Source organism: Phyllobates terribilis, unplaced genomic scaffold (assembly GCF_046119375.1).
Source record: "Phyllobates terribilis strain yellow unplaced genomic scaffold, ASM4611937v1 Scaffold_11__3_contigs__length_659146591, whole genome shotgun sequence".
NCBI lineage: Eukaryota > Metazoa > Chordata > Amphibia > Anura > Dendrobatidae > Phyllobates > Phyllobates terribilis.
The window spans coordinates 408,775,954-408,796,466 of NW_027362771.1; the positions used below are offsets into that span (position 1 = coordinate 408,775,954).

The 20,513-nt window shown below is 41.7% G+C and overlaps 1 protein-coding gene across 6 annotated transcripts in view; it reads left to right on the forward strand.

Annotated features, from left to right (window-relative positions):
- SEMA6D (semaphorin 6D) overlaps positions 1-20,513 on the forward strand; it is a 91,882-nt gene that overhangs the window by 18,559 nt on the left and 52,810 nt on the right. For 5 of the 6 annotated variants that reach the window (XM_073653052.1, XM_073653050.1, XM_073653055.1 and 2 more), the window contains exon 1: positions 1,787-2,072. The exons of the other annotated variant lie outside the window; for it this stretch is intronic. The gene's annotated coding sequence lies outside the window, so the exon portion shown is untranslated. Of the gene's footprint in view, positions 1-1,786; positions 2,073-20,513 lie in introns of those variants that run through there. 6 annotated transcript variants of the gene reach the window in all.

The window sequence follows — 20,513 nt, forward strand, 5'->3', positions numbered from 1 at the left end:
TCAGGTCTCTGCCTACGTGTCCGTATATGCAGAGACCGGTCACTCCAGGGCAGCGTGGGGGGAGAACCCTCCTTTCTGACTAGGACCAGGGTGGCTTTAAAGAGTATGGTTTTCTCTGAAACACCGCAGCATAGAGTCAGACATACCTGTCTGACGTCACAGAGCTGGTGTCTGATACACGCTGTCCCTGGATCGGGCAGCACCTATCAGGGCCACTATGAAGATGGCCAGTATATTTAATATATGATGGAAATTGGAAATCTATCATACAAAGTCTAGTCTGGATGTTGGGTGGTCTCCCGGTTGGAAGAGTTTCATTATTAGTATTACATTGTGTGGTGTAGAGCTTTCAGTATGGTGCGATTCCTAAGAAGCAATGTCCGGGAGATTTCACCCATCTAATTACGTGTCTTGTAAGGTCTTCGCCGATCTCATATATTTGGGCACATGTGCTTATGTACTGAACAATACCCACATTAAGGCCATTTCTGAGTGCTGATAATCATTACGACTATTCGTTTTCGCTGGCGTGGGACCGATAATGAACCCTTACACCATTACATCTTTTGCTGCGACTTCAGCAGACGATTGTGTTTTCAGTGTATTATTTTCTTGCAAATTGCTTTGCATTCGGCCATGTCAGTAAATCAGAACTTCTATTAGCTGCGAAGCAAATGACACCGTACGGCTGGAGTTTACTTCAGGAATAAATGAGAAGCTGATGCTGCCATGTAGATGACAGCCCCTTTCTGATTGCTTCTCCTGCCAAGGAAAACTAGGAAGGAACTTTGCTGCAGCAGCAAAGAGGGAAGGAGGACTGAGGATGATGGGGATAATGGGGGAGAAGACATGACTGGCACCCTCCTGGCTGAGGTGGGGGGAGGGGATGAGAGGCCACTATGGGGTCACTAGCAGAGGAGCAGACACAGGGTGAGGAGGAGAGCTGGGGGAGGCTCCCTGGCTGATGGCTGTTGGACTGACTGGAGGAGAGGATCGTCTTACACCATTTCCCTGCTGGTTTCCTCCTCACTATACTGGTGTGTGAGGCAAGAGACAGACTCTGCAGCTCTCTGCTCCTGCTACCCCGGGAACGGTGCCACTCTGAGGGGCACAGCCTGGCACTCCCTGCACACGGCTACCCGGTGCCACTCTGAGGGGCACAGCCTAGCACTCCCTGCACGGCTACCCGGTGCCACTCTCATTGGCACAGCCTGGCACTCCCTGCACGGCTACCCGGTGCCACTCTCATTGGCACAGCCTGGCACTCCCTGCACGGCTACCCGGTGCCACTCTCATTGGCACAGCCTAGCACTCCCTGCACGGCTACCCGGTGCCACTCTCATTGGCACAGCCTGGCACTCCCTGCACGGCTACCCGGTGCCACTCTCATTGGCACAGCCTGGCACTCCCTGCACACGGCTACCCGGTGCCACTCTGAGGGGCACAGCCTGGCACTCCCTGCACACACCCGGTGCCACTCTGAGGGGCACAGCCTGGCACTCCCTGCACACGGCTACCCGGTGCCACTCTGAGGGGCACAGCCTGGCACTCCCTGCACACACCCGGTGCCACTCTGAGGGGCACAGCCTGGCACTCCCTGCACACGGCTACCCGGTGCCACTCTGAGGGGCACAGCCTGGCACTCCCTGCACACGGCTACCCGGTGCCACTCTGAGGGGCACAGCCTGGCACTCCCTGCACACGGCTCTGGGGTAAAGTTTCTCCTGTGCCTGGAAGAAGCAGCAGCAGAGCATTGTGAGGAGAAGTTGTGTTTACTGTGAGGGGGATGGGAGTGTGAGGGGGGAGGAGGGGGAGGTGCTGGTGCAGGCGGAGGGGTGAGGGCACGCCACTGTCTCTCTGCCATTTGATCAGACTGGAGCTTTGAAGATCAGTGAGCAAAACAGCCGGGCCTCCCCGGGACACTGCTGGGTCTATGGGATATTGGGGATGTGCACTGGATTTGCAGCTGGATGGGAAGAAGCCGTCATTGTGGAGCAAACTTAGCTGGATACCAGGAGCTGTGCCCGGGCATGGAGCAGTAGGCGGACTGGCAGCGGGAGACTAGTTTATAGGTAAGTTGCTTTGTATCCCCAGAGACACACTGGCATCTATAGGGTCGTGTCGGTGCTTTGTGAGGACTGCACTGGCATTGGCAGAAGTGGGGACTGCACTATATATAGTGTACCCTGGTACCCTGGGTGTGCAACATGGGCTCATATAGTCCTATATATAGGGATATACATGTATACAGTGAATGAGGATTGCACTATATATAGTGTACCCTGGTACCCTGGATGTGCAGCATGGGTTCATATAGTCCTATATATAGGGATATACATGTATACAGTGAATGAGGATTGCACTATATATAGTGTACCCTGGGTGTGCAGCATGGGCTCATATAGTCCTATATATAGGGATATACATGTATACAGTGAATGAGGATTGCACTATATATAGTGTACCCTGGGTGTGCAACATGGGCTCATATAGTCTTATATATAGGGATATACATGTGTACAGTGAATGAGGATTGCACTATATAGTGTACCCTGGGTGTGCAGCATGGGCTCATATAGTCCTATATATAGGGATAGTCCTATATATACATATATAGTCACTGGAGATTGCACTGGATGTAGTGTGCAATGTATGTACAGCATTGGCTCATATATATATATATATATATATATATATATATATATATGGATATATAGTCACTGGAGATCACACTGTATGTAGTGTGCACTATATATACAGCATGGGTTCATATAGTCAAATATATAGGGATATGCATGTATACAGTGAGTGAGGATTGCACTGTATGGATTGTGCACTGTATGTGCAGCATGGACTCTGATTTAGATATATATGTATATACACACACATACATATATAGTCACTGGAGATTGCACTGGATATAGTGTATGTGCAGCATATGGTCCCAGGAGGTAGCACTGTACGCTGCTCTATATCTGGAGCTTGCCCTGTGTATAGTGTGCGCTGGATGTGCCCCCTGTGTATCTATAGTGATGTAACGTGCACTGCCCAGTGCCACAGACAAGCTGGCATCGCACTGTGTATGCCATATACCTGTACATAACGAGATTGTATAGTGCAAGTGTATTATAGACTTATCCATATGCACTATGTGTAGGTACCGGACACTGCCATATTATAGAGATCGCACTGTATGCAGTAGGTGTATGTGCTAGGCACAGCCATGTACTAGGTATAGCCAGTTAATACTCGGAACGCACTATATGCACTATGTATATGTACTATACACTGCCATAAACATCTCTGTAGATCGCACTATATGCACCATGTGTATGTACTAGGTATGCCACATACATCTCTGTAGATTGCACTATATGACCTATGTATATGTACTAGGTATGGCCATATACATCTCTGTAGATTGCACTATATGACCTATGTATATGTACTAGGTATGGCCACATACATCTCTGTAGATCGCACTATATGACCTATGTATATGTACTAGGTATGGCCATATACATCTCTGTAGATCGCACTGTGTGACCTGTGTCCCTGCCTTGCTCAGCCTCGCACCACCCTGTCCTGTAACCAGTGAGCCCTGTCCTTCCTGGCTGATGGTGTGATGGAGGGCTCAGGAGCTGGATGAATAGGGATCATGATGCAGTTGTCTCTGCTGCTATTCGTGTCTGGTGTATTAAAAGCTCCGTGTATTCTAGGCTGTAACTTTGGAAGCCAGGAGTGATTTAGTGCCGGGGAGGGGGCTGCAGTCCCCCCAGTGCTGTGGACTAGAGAGCAGCTAGATTTCACTGTGGCTATAAATTATGCATGGAAACAAATAGGTGCTATCAGTGTGCAGGGCTGGAGGAGAGCACCCAGGCTGCAGCCTCATGTCCTGGGCTTTGTCCATGGAAATACAGCAGCAACTTTCCTCTTTGTTGTGAGATGTATCTGATGGTAGAGCAGGTTTCTACACGTCAGGGGCAGGCTACTGATTATACAGCATTATGGTTCTACATGTCAGGGGCAGGCTACTGATTATACAGCATTATGGCTGTCCTTGTAGAATAGCAGAGCTGGTTTAGTGCAGTGCACCACCTATTGATACCACACCTCAAGCATCAGCATCTGCTGGATCATGGTGTAGAGGAAGATGTGGAACTACAAGTCTTAGCATAACTTGTTTGCACAACTATCCACATGTTGCCTGGTTCTTGGGTAATACATATGAATCTATGTTTGTAAAGTGTATATGTCCCATTAACCAGTGCTGTATCTCGCACTGCTCCTTGTTACATTGTATCTTCCTTTGTTATTATTATTGTAGCTATTCTTATTATCAGCGTTCTCTCCATTTCTGGATGAAGTGTTACTTCTGTACAGTAATAAAGATGAGCTTATTTTCACTAGCCCGGGGCTAGGCATTCATGTGGTTAATGTAACCATACACCTAATGAACATCCTGCGAACCGCATTGGTTGGTGACACAAGCTGTAAACATTTACCTTGCGCCAAGGAAATTCATGGAAAGATGGATGTGTCCTGTCATTCTTATCTAATTGCAGATTGCAAGCATCTAATTATATCGGCTTCAGCTTTTTACAAGTCATTGTAAGATTTGTCATATTTGTGCGCCCACCTATAGGTGACATATAACTAATTACATGTAGGCAGAAATTGGGAAGTAAAAATAGCAATGAATCAGCGGAAGAATTGTCTCTAATGATGACTGTTCCTCATTTGGTTCATTAAGAAGGTCGTAGCTGCGGAACTACTACGCCCATCATTGTCAATGTATTGCTTGGAGTTTTTCTCTGCAGCAACAGGTAATGGACCAGAGGTTTGTCTGTTCATCTGGGAGCCAGGCTCATCCTTCTGCTGATCTTATCTTTAGATTACTTGTCTCAACGGGGTATGGTTAACACTAGCTCCTTAAGGCATTGTTAAATAAGAACCTTCTAAATGTAAAATACAGATTGTAAAATGACGAATTTGAATAGCGAATCTAATTATCACTGCATAAATTAGGACTTGTGAGGTCCCGACTTCCTACTCCTGAGAAAGCACATTGTAATGATGCCCGACATTGCACGCTTGTCATCATCCTCCGCAGCTGATGCCCTCATTTCAAGGGACTCTGATCCTAAAGTCCATCATTCACTTGTGCGCTGTTTGATTGCAATCTCTCGTTCTCTGGAAGCAGCCATATTAGGCTAGAGGCACACTGAAATGTTAACCAATGGGATTACCGAGAAGAAGTCCTCAAAAAAAATGTCTTCCCCGTGATCAGTCTCCATGTACTGAAATATACGTGACTGATACCGGTTACTACAGTAGCTTTTCTGAGATTGGGACTTTAGGATTATGGGTCTAGAACAAATCTAAAAATAATTTGGGAGTAACCGACATACAGCAAGGTCTAAATAGAATTGCTGAAAATTTACTAAAGCCTGAAATAGATTCTAAAAAGAGCGTTAATCAGGGCTTAGAAATCCATGGCAGTAAAAAGAAAAAGTGAATTGTTTACTCCCCAAGAAGTAGCAAAGTACGTAATTAAAATAGTAAAGGCATTGCTCATGTCTGTTTGGAGAGATGATCTGTTTTCATACATTAGATAAGCCATTACGGTTACAGTCAGAAATCCATGTAAGCCATTAAATTAAGTTCTTACTTACTGGGAGAATAGCTGCCAATTTCTGCTTCAGAAGAAATTGTGTTCAGGCTTTTTTTTTCCTTGTCGCTTAGAAATGTTGGAGGAAAATCATATTTTAACGGTCCAATGCCAATTTCTGAAGCTGCGGGAGACCTGTCATGGTCTAGATACAGTGTCACATATACAAGACTCAGTGCAGCTAATAATAAGCTTGTGAGAGCTGGATGACTAGTGAATGATTTCCTATATGCTAATATGTAAGGATGAAGAGCCATCAAGTGGCTAGTGCGCACACATAACATGAGGGGTTGCCTGTCCCTCCGAACTTTTCTGTCCCATTGCTCTTTTGTTACCTAACCCATATTAGCATTTTAACAGCGGCGCATTGAACTTCTGTCTTTCTTCTTCTACTTGGACACAGTGTGTTGATCATCCATCATTCTGTCCTTGGCCACAACAGGCTACTGGCCCCATATCCATTCACAGCTATAGAGAAATTACCCGACTGTGAACAACACAGCTGGCTGTAGCATTTTCTTCCCTTTCACAGCGCTGCCAGCACTGTTGTGCCTAGCAACAAAAGTTAACTTGGCGATCGTAAAATGAATTTTGTCGTAGAGAAGCGACATTCGGTTGAACGGTATTGATGGTTTGATGTTCATCTAGGTTCGGATCGTAGGATATGTGGTGCCATCATAATGTGGTATCCCTGGCTTTTGGCTGTAGATGTCTTGATTTGGAAGATATCTTTCCAAAGCTCTTGGCAATTAGACAACAGCCCCCTCTCAGCATGCCTGCTTTCAGCACTGGATTAAAGTGACTTAGTCTTAGGCCATATTAAAACTTTTTTAGCATAGTATTTGAGGAAGAATGCTTCTTTTGTCCATTACTTGTTTCTTGTCTTACCACCTGGTAATTAGTATCCTAAAGGAAGCCTGGAGATTAGTTCTCCATGTCATGCACTGTCACAGCCTGGTCGTAGTCTTACAACTGCTGGACAATTGGGGTTTACCTACCTAAACTCAATGTTCAGCAGTATATCTCCTACATTGCTTCTGCTAGTGATATAAGCTCCATAAAATTGTAAAAGAATCCATGCGCTGGTTGGTTACGGCTTGATAAATTTGGCCCATTGTTCTCTGTTGCGAAGAAAAGCTCAAGAGACCAAGAAATATTGTCTAAAAGTCTTAATTTTATCTTTTTTAAAGAGAAATCAATGGTAGCAAGTGTTATTTTTTGTGGTGGCTCGATATACAGACAGTACTCTTGGGTACATCCATAGATAACATCACTTTACAGTTACTTTCATGCATATATCGGTGTTGGACAGGTGAATCAGTCCTGGAGTCAGTAGGGTGAGTTCTGTAGGGACCCACATTTTTTGCTAAATTTAGCATTACAATGTGGCTTCTATTAATATTCTGTTTCTGTAAAACTAAACTGTCAGAATAGATGTTACGTACAGTACAGAGTTATACAGCAGCCAGATTTTATGTCTGTCTGTATTGGATAATACCAATGTACAGAGATGTTTCAGGGTCAAATCTTTATATTTTGGTTTTCTCTCCTGTGTTGCATTGGACCAGTTGGGATTTTTTTTGTGGTTTTCTCCCTCTCAGGACAAGGTTTAGTTATGCCCACTAATACAAAACTTGAGATAATCTATCTCTTTCCATTTATTCTTAAAAAAAATATAAAGAAAGTCAAAGCAGCATCAGTCCTTTTCAACTCAAGGTGCAAAGCCTCCAAGGTAGACAACCCACCATGTTCATATACGGTAGATCCAGTCAGTAAGACAGCTCCAATAGTACAATGCAATAATACTGGACTTTAGTGGCCGTGGCTCAATACAGTCCAGTGTTTTGCATTGTACCATTGGAGTGCTGCCTTCCTTTATGGATCTATCTAGTTACCTATCTATCTATCTATCTATCTATCTATCTATCTATCTATCTATCTATCTATCTATCTCATCTATTATCTATCTACTATCTATCTATACATTATCTATCTGTCTATATATCCATACATTATCTAACTCTTATCTATCTATCTATCTATCTATCTATCTATCTATCTATCTATCTAGCTGTCTGTCTAAAAAATAAAAAAAAAATAAAAAAACAAGCAGCACCAGTTTCAATATAGTAGTTGGTGCAAGCCCGATAATTGTAATCCAAAATAACCACTAATAGTAAAAAAGCAACACTCCAAATAATCAGATTAGAAAAGTAGATGATTTATTTGCCCATGTGTTAAAAGGAAATATTTCGGCTCATCGGTAGCTCAGCTGAATGTTGCTTCTTTAGGCAAATAAATAAATCACCTAATTCTTTTATATTGTTGCCTGCATTTTTGCTTCTATCTATCTATCTATCTATCTATCTATCTATCTATCTATCTATCTATATGTACCTATCTGTCTATCTAGACACTTGTAATATGAAGTATTATATTATGCCTTATGATGATAATCATTATTGTATTTAGACTTTTTATTATTGTAGTTGTACACTAATTCATTTTCCATTATACTTTATATAAAAGCTTTATATATAACATAGGTAATTATTTCTTTCCAATTGTTTCACTCCTGTCATTGCTTCCCTTATAATATGGCCTTAAATCCGTTGTACTGTGCAAATAATAGGACACATCTCATATTACTGCCTCCTTTCTTGTGACTGGTAACTAATCTCCATAGCCAGCATTTTCTAGCCCTCTGAATATATAATTTGCTTTCTTTCTTAGCTCCAGGCCAGCCACTTTTCAGATATCAAACCAAGCTAGCCTGGGATTAGGAGCAGCTCCATCAGTTGTGTAGCTATTGTCTCCGTGTCTAGACCACTCCCGTCATCATCGGAGATCAGACAGTCGTCTTCTTTTATCTGAAGGTTGCGGATATTTGAGCACTCCTGTGAAGCATGACTATTTATAGGGTGGATCCATCCGTTTTGTTGTCCCGGGGCTGTATATATTTTTCCTAGTCTTATAAACATTGCACAGGCCTGTTTACTTCATGCCGCAGGGTGTGGAGATGTTTGCAGTGCCATCTGCGCCATCCAGGTTTCTGAGTTTCCTGTAAAGTTTGATAACGTATATTGTGCTGATGAGCCATTATGAGTAAAATGCCTCCTAATTACTTGGTGTCAGTAAAATGTCTAAAACTGTTACTGTCGCTTTTTAGCCTCTTGCATCAAGCAGGCTTGCCATCAAACCAAATGAAAACAGTACCCTGTCTGTGCCCTTATTGATGAGGCTGAATTTAAGCTGCTTAGACGCTGGCATATTTCCACTAGAACGACCTTCATCTTAGCTCTGATTCCCATCCAGCTAATAAATAAATGGTCATTGAAGACAAAGCCGATACAAAGGTGTAGATTCAGATGAGTAAAGAAGTCAATTAGAAATTAACACATTTTCTACGCATCCATGGCGCAGGTCGTCTACCATACCAGTGATCACCATATCTTACTTTTAGAAGGACTTGGCAAATGCTTTGTGTTACCATTGGAGATCAGCTCATCAGCTATTTTCCTGCGTTCAGCAGATTGGATGCACTACAAATGACTCATAACTTACAGAAAAACCTTCATGTAAAATAAGAATTACAGCTATATAGAACAATTAAGCCGGGCCTGAGAATCCGCTTGAGATAAATAGGGTGAAATATTTTATCTATAACTTTCTTTAGGCCCCACTAAACTAATATTGGCTGACAGGCTAATGTGTATGGGATGCCTGCCATCTGATGATCGGGAGAGATGCCGATCGCACATATCTGATTTATGACCGCCGATCTCTTTGTTCTCCCTGAAATAAGCCATCGGCCGACATGTCAGCTGGTGGCTTTCTCACAGAGAACACAGGAGATCTCGGCCGAGTGAGCGCTTCTGTGTATGGGAGAGTCGGCTGAGATGACTAGCGGCCAAATGATCAGCCGAGGCGTCGTTCGGCCAACAGCCGTCTAATATATATAGACAACCTTTGACTGGTCAGTTTGTGAATTATCTTTCCTTAGCACCCGAAAGTACACGTGCACACTCGTCTGAACGTACATGTTTCCTGAATACAGTATGGGGGAGAGAGAATCTACTAGACATCGAGATCAGTGGTCTACCTCCCTGCAGACTTAAGCATCTGCATTGAAATTCAACATGCCTTGTTTTCTCCCACAACACTATCAGTTTGGAGGCACCACACACATTAGGTGGTCCTCCAGACTCCCTGAAATCAGCACTGGCATTATTCTGATGAGTATGCTCAGCTTTCCATTAGACCTCATTTTGGAATAATATTAATAGTCATTAATGTGATAAAATTATGCAATTAGGGATCGTTATGAAATACATTATTTTACAAATGTCATTACGGTAACTTCTATAACTTGTAAAACTTTTGAAGGCATGCTTGGTGCAGTTCTCAAAGTGTTTTTCCAAGTCCTGCCGAGAAGAATATCAGAAAAAAATCCCAGAAAAAATGCCATTCTCAGGGCATTTTAGATTACAAAAAAAGCCACCAAGTCAAATAAAACAAAATAAACGAGTTTCTAATTGAATACCCTTCAATATAGACTTTAGTCCCCAAAAACTTTATTAAAATACCATGAAAACCATTTTTTTTTCAATAAAAAGCCTTGTGTTTTCTTTATCTAAATCGAATTGTCTTAATGTTTGATTGGCTTTTAATGGTTGTTTTCTAGATTCTTTTGCTCCCGGACATAATTTCCTGTTTGTTCTTTCACTGTTTGTATGGGGGAAGGGCTTCCTATGGCTTGTTGTATTGATGTGTTAATTAGAATAAGAACAGGTGGGAGCGCAGGAAGGAATAGGGATACAGGTTATAACGTTTACGTTGGGACAATATTATTCAGTTGACATAAAGATATAATTCACTCATAATGTTAAGTAACTTTGTAAATGTGTAGCTTTACATTTCATGGATTTGGAATTATTGAACTACAGTAACAGTTCTTTATTTTTCTGGGCTAAAGTTCTCCAGTATTCCTTGTCGGCACATGACACACTCATTCTGGGAAGAATAGGCTTTACACCTAGCACAGCACTGTATTCTGATATGGCCATAACCAAGTCCCTGCTGCTCAGCAAACAGTCAGGACTGTGTCTGACAACTAGCTTGTTGACTGTTTCCAATAGCAACAGACATACAGTACAGACCAAAAGTTTGGACACACCTTCTCATTTAAAGATTTTTCTGTATTTTCATGACTATGAAAATTGTACATTCACACTGAAGGCATCAAAACTATGAATTAACACATGTGGAATTATATACTTAACAAAAAAGTGTGAAACAACTGAAAATATGTCTTATATTCTAGGTTCTTCAAAGTAGCCACCTTTTTCTTTGATGACTGCTTTGCACACTCTTGGCATTCTCTTGATGAGTTTCAAGAGGTAGTCACCAGAAATGGTCTTCCAACAATCTTGAAGGCGTTCCCAGAGATGCTTAGCACTTGTTGGTCCTTTTGCCTTCACTCTGTGGTCCAGCTCACGTCAAACCATCTCGATTGGGTTCAGGTCTGGTGACTGTGGAGGCCAGGTCATCTGGCATAGCACCCCATCACTCTCCTTCTTGGTCAAATAGCCCTTACACAGCCTGGAGGTGTGTTTGGGGACATTGTCCTGCTTAAAAATAAATTATGGTCCAACTAAACACAAACCGGATGGAATAGCATGCCGATGCAAGATGCTGTGGTAGCCATGCTGGTTCAGTATGCCTTCAATTTTGAATAAATCCCCAACAGTGTCACCAGCAAAGCACCCCCACACCATCACACCTCCTCCTCCATGCTTCACGGTGGGAAACAGGCATGTAGAGTCCATCCGTTCACCTTTTCTGTGTCGCACAAAGACAAGGTGGTTGGAACCAAAGATCACAAATTTGGACTCATCAGACCAAAGCACAGATTTCCACTGGTCTAATGTCCATTCCTTGTGTTCTTTAGCCCAAACAAGTCTCTTCTGCTTGTTGCCTGACCTTAGCAGTGGGTTCCTAGCAGCTATTTTATACCATGAAGGCGTGCTGCACAAAGTCTCCTCTTAACAGTTGTTGTAGAGATGTGTCTGCTGCTAGAACTCTGTGTGGCATTGACCTGGTCTCTAATCTGAGCTGCTGTTAACCTGCGATTTCTGAGGCTGGTGACTCGGATAAACTTATCCTCAGAAGCAGAGGTGACTCTTGGTCTTCCTTTCCTGGGGCAGTCCTCATGTGAGCCAGTTTCTTTGTAGCGCTTGATGGTTTTTGCAACTGCACTTGGGGACACTTTCAAAGTTTTCCCAGTTTTTCGGACTGACTGACCTTCATTTCTTAAAGTAATGATGGCCACTCGTTTTTCTTTACTTAGCTGCTTTTTTCTTGCCATAATACAAATTCTAACAGTCTATTCAGTAGGACTATCAGCTGTGTATCCACCAGACTTCTGCACAACACAACTGATGGTCCCAACCCCATTTATAAGGCAAGAAATCCCACTTATTAAACCTGACAGGGCACACCTGTGAAGTGAAAACCTTTTCCGGTGACTACCTCTTGAAGCTCATCAAGAGAATGCCAAGAGTGTGCAAAGCAGTCATCAAAGCAAAAGGTGGCTACTTTGAAGAACCTAGAATATAAGACATATTTTCAGTTGTTTCACACTTTTTTGTTAAGTATATAATTCCACATGTGTTAATTCATAGTTTTGATGACTTCAGTGTGAATGTACAATTTTCATAGTCAGGAAAATACAGAAAAATCTTTAAATGAGAAGGTGTGTCCAAACTTTTGGTCTGTACTGTAACTGTGAACTTGGTTATAACACAGGCTGTAACTAATTTAATCTTTTATGTGGAGTGTATCTATAAGAAATCTGAAAAGGAGAAAATACCCTGGTTAATATGCTAATGTGCTAATGTTAAAGGGAACCTAGCAGCTAAGTCATGCTACCATTCCATATTCAGCTTGAATCAGAGATTGACTCTTGTATTGCAGACATGTATGTATGTATGTCCACTCTGGCTATTTGCTGCCCCATTCTCAATGATTGAAAGATTGACAAGTGTCTGCCTAGGACGTGTATGTAGGAAGAAACCTAAAAGCGCCCATACAGATTAGATAGCCATCGCCTGAACAATCGTTTTCTCTCCCATTTACGTAAACATTTGGCTCACCTGAAAGGACAATCATGTATTTTCAACGAGGAGATCCTCTGCCAGACAGCGCTGCCAGCGACAAATCTCCTAAATGACAAAAGAGTCGAGCATTAAAATTCAAGCTGCCTGACTCTTATCCCCCACGTCATCATCTGTTGGCGAAGAGATGGGAGCCCCCAATACATGTTAATCTGGATTTATACTGGTTGATTATCATGAACGAACGTTACTAAGAATGTTTGTTTCCAGATAATATGGCAGCATAAACTGGCCGGCAATCATCTGACGAACGAGCAAACGCTTGTTCTTCAGGTGAAATTACTTTTAAGCTTGATAATGCAAATAGGCTCCTGAGTTAGGAAGAAAATTTGAACTCTACTGCCACCTATTGGTCAATATTGACCTCTTAAGGAGCCTTGCCACATGACTTAGGATAAGAAGTCAAACCAGAAACTCCATTTGCAGACATGTGTTTTGGGGCGTTTACCACTACTCAGTGCAAAGCAGAAGTTCTGATTTGGGTAGATGAGAGGCTTCTGACTGTGATTCCAAGGGGGAACATTTCTCTTTGTGGAGAAAGCCAAGCCGGCGTAAGGAGACTTATAGGCCATGCAGTGCTTTTCTGGCAATTTAATTATGCCAATAGCCTCTTCCGAGAGGAAGAAAGCTTGAACTCTATCGCCACCTATAAGCTTGCTTCAGAATCATTGATCTCAACAGTGCATCATCTGTGTAAAAGAGACATGTGCTGCTAAGAATCATGAGATCCTATGCACACAGAATAATCTATTACAGATTGTTCTGTGCATCTGGGAAATGCAGTCAGCCTGTCTAAACACGCTTTTAAACGACCATTGCTCAGGAACAAGTAGCTGGGGGGTGTCGTTTACAGAAGTCCTCACATGAATATGTTTTTTTCATTAAATGTGTGAATATATTATTGTACTGTATTGTGAGTGTATTATTATACTCACCTACCCCTGCTCTCTCTGGGACCCAGCGTCGTTCTTCTCTTCTCAGTGATGTCACCGCTCTTCAGACTCCCCGGGTCATGCTGCTCTCTGCATGACCCGGAAGTGGCTTTTACAATATACAACTTCATGACTTCAAGTGCTCTGCTAAAGTGCTACTAAAACTGATTTTGGCCTATTTGAACAATTAACCTTCTTGCTAAAACAGATCTTGATTAATTGACCAGATAAACTCCAAAGTCTGAATATGAAGAGCTTTCTTCTTTATTACCTCTAATTGAACTTATTAAACTTAGTAACTGTATTTTCTTAGTTGACAATTAGAGATTTTTCATGTCATGGGCAAATTTCTGTAATGTTTCTGGAGTTTTCTTTGAAGCTCGTTTGCTAAGCAAAATCCTAGATGTGACTGAATGTGGCTCCAGAAATGCATCCATTATTGATTATTTTAAAAGGTCGTGCAGTGTTACTGTCAATTATCATGTTGCATTTCATTAATATCTTCTGGTAATCTGTTGTCAGTACGAAATCACAGCTGAGTCACTGACTGCAGTTATCATCCATCTGGCTCACTTCTGCCAACATCACACATTTTGCCAACAAAATAGCCTGAAGATACGAATGAGAAAGTCATCATCCCGAATAATCCTGGATTCATATAGATAGAACAGAAAACAGACCCTGTCCCGGTAGAGATTACAGTATGATTTTAGTATTTCAGGCAGGGTCAGCAAGGCTAGCCAAACACATCACATACCTGCCAGCCAAATGCCCTGCCAACTATGTTGCAGATATACCAAAATTTGGAAGTTCCCAGGTGTGTATTAGAATTTATAAAGCTTAGGATAAGTTTGTAGTTATAGAGGAAATAACAAGGACAACATCTGCAAGGAGTTTGTATGTTCTCCCCGTGTTTGCGTGGGTTTCCTCCCACACTCCAAAGACATACTAATAGGGAATTTAGATTAAGAGCCCCAATGGGGACAATGATGACAATATCAGTAAAATGCTGTGGAATTAATGGCACAATATAAGAGTAAAATAAATCAATACTTCCTACCTGTCCTATTTCTAATTCATGAATCCCATACTTACAACCATAGAGCACTACTTTTTATCAGCATTTTGGGAGATATGATCGAATGTTAAAGGGAACCTATCAACTGATAATACGAGCATGCTGCCTAAACCTAAGATGGTTTGTCCACCACCACCCTCTCACTTAGAGTGATAGGTCTCTCCCTTTGTGTGAGAAGAGACCTCTTACTCAAGGGGTTGTGGGAAGAAGCCACCAGGAACGGTCTTATGGACTAGTCACCCTACCGGTTTGATCCACAGCCACCTTTTAAATGTATGATTTCTCTGATAAACTGCAGAGTTTCAGAGTAAATCATACTTTGCTGAAAGGATATATCCAATGTCTGATACATGCTGTCCGTAGTTTAGGCTTCATGTATGTATCAGCTGTTAGGTTCCCTTTAAATATCTCAAGTTTAGAAGATGTTTAATTGTTTATATTTTGCACTGTCAGAAGAAACCAAAGGAAATATGAGGGACATATAAGGTTTGCAGCATTATGACAATTTTTTCATGTTACTGTATGTTTGGCAATAAAAAGAAATCAGCCTGGATTGCTATTACTGCCATAAAAAACACCAGTCTCAATAAAAATCTGACCAAGAACATTTTGACTTGGATTAGATACATCTTTCAAGACACTCATGGCATAGCTGGCATGTCACAGGTGTGTATGGAAACCATGGCACTTGTGGGAACAAGGTATACCTTTATTATATAATTGTTAAGATTTTAAACAATCTTGGTGTTATTGCTTAAAGCCCTTAGTTCAGTTTGTGAATTTGCAAAATCTAAAAGGCCTAACTGGCTAGTATACTCATTAAACTTTCATTTTGGTTGCATTTAGTAAATATTTTCTATGGATCTTATTCTATGTATCATAGTGGTAACAATTGTATGTCCTGTTTTCTTACCAGTGTGTTGAAATCGTTTTTCGATCACACTTAAAAATAGTTCTTGCTCAGAAGTCATTTAGAATTTAGCAAAAATCAACCAACATTTTGCATTAGTACTTTATTGGTAGTGTTGATCGGCTATGCATCATTAACCCTTTCCGGCGAGCACACTCGGATGCTCGCTGAGTATTTTGGCGTGCTCGGCATTTCATTCACTGTCGCCGCGCCTGCAAGTGTCACGGCTGTTAGACAGCCGTGACACATGCAGAGATTGCCCGTGACACTTGCAGGCGCGGCGACAGTGAATGAAACCCCGAGCACGTCAAAATACTTGGCGAGCCATTGACTTGCATTGAATCGCTTAATAACTGCATGACTACATGTGCACATGCGGATATTAAGCGATTCAATGTGTGGATGGTACCCGGGTCTGGAGAAGAGGAGACTCTCCTCCAGACCTGGGTACCATAGTACCTGTAAAAAAAAAGAATTTAAAATAAAAAAATACATTATGCTTACCTTCTGATGGCCCTCGGTCTCCTTAGTGATGCATCCTGGCTTCCCGGCGGCTCGCGATTGTCTAAAAGGACCTTCCATGACGTCATTTAGTCATGTGATGGGTCACGTGACCGCTGACGTCGGCGGTCGCGTGACCTGTCACATGACTAAATGACGTCATGGTAGGCCCTTTTAGACCACCGCGAGGCATCAGGGAGACCGGATGCATCGGATAAGGAGACCGGGGGCCATCGGAAGGTGAGTATAATGTTTTTTGTTTTTTTTTAACATTTTTATTCTTTTTTTTAATTAACTTGGTCACACTATATAAAATCCATGCCGGTTGCATGGATTTATATAGTGTTACCAAGTTGTCAAGCACTTTCCAAGCGATGCTAAAATCGCTTGGAAAGCGCTTGACAACCCTCATACGAAATCGCATGTGCAAAACTCATGACAAACGCTTCTACCTGGCAGGAAAAACTCATGTAAAATCTGCATGCGTTTTTTTCTGCCAGGGAGATGCAGAAACGCTCAGGAAAAATCTGGAGCATTTCTGCATCGTGGGCACATAGCCTTAAACAATTAAAAATAACAACGTGTGCAGTTAAGGTTATAAAAGAATGGTTAGTGAGGTTTCCAAAAGCCGCCTGCCACTTCTACTGTATTGCCACTTTATTTCTAGTCCTGTGCTGCCACCCTTTGCTTTCTCTTATTAACCTTCTTAGTTTTTTGTATATGTGGTCCTCAAAAAGCATTACACTTCATGTGACATACATCACCCTACATATGATGTACAATTGTCTAATTTCTAACACCTTTCAAGTTTGTTGTTTAGGTTATAAAACTGTGTGTTGTAAAAACAAGAGCTTAATGAGTATTTTTATACTTGCTATGACTTAAGTATGTAATTTTAATGGGGTTTTCCAGTATAATGATATTGATGATCTATACTTATTGATAGAGATGAGCGAATTTATTTGCGTGGAATTAAATTCTAGAATTTTACAAAAATTAGTATTTTCCAGAATACAATTTTTTTGCAATACGCTCTATGCGAATTCAGCAAAATGACGGTCAGTTGCAGCCACCATTTTGCTGAACCGAAAATGGCCAGGCAAATAGCTAAAAAAATAATAATACTTGCCTCACTACTCACCTCTCCAACCACCACCGCAGCCCACCATCCATTGCTCCAAGTGTCTTCTTTTCTCCTTCCTGTTATGTGCATTCTCTTTGGCCTCTTCACTCCAGGCCATTGTGAAGTTTTATTTATGGATGTGCCAATTCAGTTTTCTTTTGGTCTAGCAACTCAGAGGCTTAGTTTACTCCTGCCTTGGAGTGAACAGGCCAAAGAGAATGCATGCAACGGGTGAAGGAGAAAAGAAAGAGGCATGGAAGACCTAACAGCAAGCTGCGGTGATGGCAGGATTGGTGAGCAACTAGGTATTAATTTTTCTTTTTCATCCTATTTTTAGGAGACCCTAAAGCACAATATGGAACATTTATTTTGCATCAGAATACCTGTGATTTGCCAAATTTGAATCTTGTTAGATCTTCTCAAGTGTACTTATAAGTCATCAGATTGGTGGTGGTCTAACACCGGCATCCCAACCGATCAATGATAATAAGCTCTGGCAGTGGGCAAATGTGAACAGTTTACTGAACACCACTATAGTGGTGTAATGTGAACACCACTGCTCCATCACACTGTTTAATGTGACCACTGCCAGGTATTTCAGATGAGCTCCTATTTATTTGAGAGTGGTGATATTCCTCTCCATATACTGTTTACAACAAGGCATTGCCTGAGATGGAAGCAACACCCAGAGCCCCTATCAGTCTGGTAATGACATCAATATCATTGTACTGGAAAGCCCCTTTTAAGGAAATTTGTCTCCCTGGAAAACACTATTTACCTGCAGATATAGGGCTATTCTGCTGGTAAATAGTCTTACAATGCTGTCTGTCCACCTTACTGGAAGTGCGGCTACTGGGAGAAAATTAACTTGTTTCCTCCTGAGAGCTGCCAGCTTGCAGTCAAAGGGGCGGTACAGGGAGCTATTACAGTCATTGTTCACAGTATGGCTCACTATACTATGAGTGATGGCTTTAATCACGCCCCAGCACTTTGATAGACAGCTGGCTCTGCAATGCAGCTGTGCACAGAGGCTGTCAATGAAAGTGGCGGGGCGTGTATACAGGGCATGTGAGTGATGCCTGTAGTCACTCTGTGTATGATGGGGTGGCTTCAAGGAGGGAATAGGTTCATTTTCTCGCAGTAGCTGCACTTTCAGTAAGACGGCCGGGCAGCATTGTAAAGTTATGTACCTGCAGATAAACCCTACATTTGTAGGGAAATGGCGTTTTCCAAAGTGACTGCTTCCCGTAAGCCATTTGGTTTACCACCTAACTTGTGACATTGGGGCAGATGCTGACAACTCTTTCCTTGTGTACCATCCATTAACATTGTGGAACTGAAGGTCCGGGTTTTTTTCTGCTATGTATATACATTTTCCTAGTCATTACTTTTGCTCTATATGTATTTATGCTCCATGCAGCATGTAAGAATTACATGTGACCTTTTGCAGGTCATTTTTCACTTGTGGTTTGGGTTGTTGTGTTTTAAAACCACAAAAGGATATTAAAATGTCTTAGTATAGGCTGTGGAAATGTTATTTTGGAATGATTTTTATTTCCTAGCTGTTGACTGTGTAAATATTCAGAGCCCTGCCGCTCGCTCTAGGCTGGCAGTTTGCAATGGGGGAAACAAATGCCTTCATTATTATTATAATCGAGGCAAAGTTTCACTTTAACTATATTCATGGGAGATACAAAAGTGTATTTCATATGTAAATAAGGCCCCTATGATCACAGCGTTGACTCATCATTGCACCATTTCTATTTGCTTCGCTCCAAAGTTGGCTAATTTACAGAACATTTAGAAAGGACCTGGTTTAATTTGAGCTTTTCTCACTGATGAGTAACCCAGCCTAATTGCATTTAGAGAAGACACACGGCTTTATATAGCTGAGCTATTTCTTCTCTGATTAGATGAGCTTTATATTCATTAATGATGTATAAATGAAGCCTTTGATGGGAAGGTGGGCACTTACATGGCACTGGAAAGATGGGCTCCCATTGATGTGCTGTCTGTTGAAAATGAACCTACTCATGTAAAGGATAAGGATTCAGAGCTCGATAGAACAAGTCAGAATGGAATTTGGCATTATGTAGAAATTATCGTTGATGTTCACTACAGATTTTATTAAAAAAAATGTTGTTCAGTTCATGATGAATGACTCTAATGCTGACGTATATATATGCAGCTAGGAAATGGTACATTTGCACTTTGGGGTGCTGCAAACTGTTTTTGTTCTTAGATTGGTGTCTATAAGAAACCTGTATAACTTATTGCATTATTTAAAGGGAAGCTGTCACCTGATTTATGCTGCCCAAACCACTGGAACACCCCAAATACCAGACTAGTCCGACACTGCCCTCGACCGGCTATTCCCAGCACTGCTGCAGGTGATTGACAGGTCTCTTCTATAGGCACTGACCTGTCAATCAGCTAGAGCAGCATTGGGAAAAGCCGACCAGGTGCAGAGCTAGACTAATCTAGTCTCTCGCTATTCTCCTAAGGCTATATTCACATGTAGCATTTTTGCAGCATTTTTTTCTGAATTTTTTTCTCAAAAAAGAAGCTGCGTTTAACAGTATGAGCAAAAGCTATGAGATTCCAGAAATCTCATGCACACCATCTTTTTTATTGTTACTGAATTTGAACACTGTAGCGTTTTTGAGAATAAGCAGTATGTCAATTCTTTCAGTATTTTTCAGCATCTTTCACCTATAAAAAGCAATGAGAAAGTGCAAAAACTTTTGGTGAGCAAAACTATCTTTAATAAAAACCACTATAGACAAATTACACATGTAACCCACCTGAAAAATGCAGCAAAAAAATGCAACAGAACCGTAGTTTTTTACTGCATATTATACGCATCGGTTTTGCTGCAAAAAGTCTTGAACGTTTTAGCTGCAAAAACATCATGTGTTAACATAGCTTTAAAGTGTATTTTCTCTGAAACACCATAACATTGCAGATAAAAATATACCTGATTGCAGGCTCCGATTCATGATGCCCGATGTTTTGGCAGTTGGAATCAGTTAACAGGTTCCCTTTAGCACGTAAAAAAAACACAAACAACTTTTTGGAAACCTTTCTAGGCTATGTTCACACTAGGGGACGTGAATTGTTCAG